This window comes from Babylonia areolata, chromosome 26 (genome assembly GCF_041734735.1).
Source record: "Babylonia areolata isolate BAREFJ2019XMU chromosome 26, ASM4173473v1, whole genome shotgun sequence".
In the NCBI taxonomy this organism is placed as follows: domain Eukaryota; kingdom Metazoa; phylum Mollusca; class Gastropoda; order Neogastropoda; family Buccinidae; genus Babylonia; species Babylonia areolata.
In genome coordinates this window covers 41,384,256-41,386,755 of record NC_134901.1, presented here as the reverse complement: position 1 = coordinate 41,386,755, position 2,500 = coordinate 41,384,256, and positions in this window count along the sequence as shown.

Here is a 2,500-nt window from a genome sequence, read left to right as displayed (position 1 = left end):
GATAGACAATCAGGCGTATAGATAGATAGATAGATAGACAGACAGACAGTCAGGCAGATAGATAGATAGGCGTATATATATATATATATATATAGAGAGAGAGAGAGAGAGAGAGATAAACTGGTCGACCGATCGATGGACCGATATATCGTTCAACAGATCGATTGATCGGTAGATCGATACATTGATTGATTGATACTCTGACAGACAGACAGGTGGACGGTGGACGGACAGACAGACAGACAGACATATAGATATATAAATAGATGTGCTGTGCGTGTGCATGTGCGCGCGCACGTGTGCGTGTGTGTGTGTGTGTGTGTGTGTGTGTGTGTGTGAGTATATGTGCTCGTGTGTGTGTGTGTGTGTGTGTGCGTTTGTGAATGTGAGCGTGCGTGCGTGCGTGCATGTGATCTATCATATTTCCACCAAAAACATTTATGTATACCTGGTGTGATTGGGGGGTGGGGGGGGGGAAGGATGTTCAGATGAATTACAAAATGACACGGGGGGGGGGGGGGGGAGGCAGGGGGGGGGGGCGGAGCGTGGAGGGGAGGGGGGGGGGCGGAGCGTGGAGGGGAGGGGGGGAGGAGGTTGGGCAAGCAGACATGACATGGGATTTGATGGCCGTGTATATCATGGGATTGACACATTGTGACACATCCGTGTACTTAATTCCCCTAAGGGGGGGTGTATAGAGGGAGAGAACGAGTGTCTGTGTGTGGAGGGGGGAGAGGAGGAGGAGGGGGGGGGGTAGAGTAGGCGGGGTGGTGGGGGGTGGGGGGGGAAGGGATTGATAAAAGTATGGATAGGGGGGTGGGGGGGGGGGGGGAAGAGGGTTGGGGGTGAAGCAAAGTCATATTTCATGTTGGTGCTCTTTCTCTTCGTTTGTTCTTTGTGTTCAGTCGTATTGTTAGAGGATGTGTTCTCTTCTTTGTTTGTGTGTGTGTGTGTGTGTGTGTGGGGGGGGATGTGTGGTGTGAGTATGTTTGTGTGTGTTTGTGTTTGTGTGTGTGTGGTGTGTGGTGTGTGTGTGTGTGTGGCGGGGGGGGGGGATGTGTGGTGTGAGTATGTTTGTGTGTGTGTGGTGTGTGGTGTGTGTGTGTGTGTGTGGTGTGTGTTTGCGTGTGTGGTGTGTGTGAGTGGGTGTGGGGGGGATGTGTGTGGGGGCGCTGGGGCCTGGGGGGGTGGGGTGTTGCTCCCTTTCTCTCTGTCTGCCCACCCCCTCCTCTCTCTCCCAGTCTTTGTGTGTGTATGTGTGTGTGTGTGTGTGTGTGTGTGTCTGTCTGTCTGTCTCTCTGTGTCTCTCTGTCTCTGTCTGTCTGTCTGTCTGTCTCTTTCACACACACACACACACACACACACACACACACACACACACACACACTGTGTCCCTCTTTCTCTATGGGCCGGATGTAAAAATCAAAGAGGATATTGTTCCCCTCCAAACATTTTTTCGTTTCATTTCGTTTCTCTCTCTCTCTCTCTCTCTCTCTCTCTCTTTGCATGCGAACACACACACACACACACACACACACACACACACACACACACGTTTCCTCGATTTCCATTCACACTCACTAGTGAATATCAAAGACGCGTCAGATAGCCAGACAGACAGACAGACAGACAGACAGACAGACGGATATAGAAGACACAAAGATAGTAGATACACAGACAGACAGAGAGGCAGACAGACAGACAGAGAACGCACAGGTGGCTGTTGCTGTTGTTGTTGTTGTTGTTGTTTCTTCTTCTTTTTTCAGGCACTTGAGTGACCCCTTGCAGCTGAAGTCGAACAATTGCACAGAACGACTTCCAAACTCCTCTCCTTCCTCCCCCCCCCTCCCCTGACCCCCCCTCGCCCCCGTCCCTCCCTCCTTCCCTCTCCCTCCTCATTACTTCTGTCCCCTTTTGCCCTATCCTGCCCCTGACCCCCCACTCATCTCCCCCCCCCCCCACACACACACACACAGAGACACACTCCACACACACACACACGCACGTACACACTTTCCTCTGCCTGTCTGACGTCAGCCATGTATGGACTTGACCACAACATGGTTGCACTGCCCCCCCTCTCTTAGTGGAACTGAGGTGACCGCTACAGGGCTGGACTTCTTTAGTCTTTAATCTCCTTCTCTCTCTCTCTCTCTTTCCCTCTCTCTCTCTCTCTCTCTCTCTCTCTCCCCTTCTCTCTCTCTCTCTCTTCCCCCTTCTCTCTCTCTCCCCTTCTCTCTCTCTCTCTTCCCACCTCTCTCTCTCCTTCTTCTCTCTCTCTCTTCCCCCTTCTCTCTCTCCCCTTCTCTCTCTCTCTCTCTCTCTTCCCACCTCTCTCTCTCCCTCTCTCTCTCTTCCCCCTTCTCTCTCTCTCTCTCTCCCCCCTTCTCTCTCTCTCTCTCCCCCTTCTCTCTCTCTCTCTCTTCCCCCTTCTCTCTCTCTCTCTCTCTCTCTTCTCTCTCTCTTCCCACTTCTCTCTCCCTCTCTCTTCCCCTTTCTC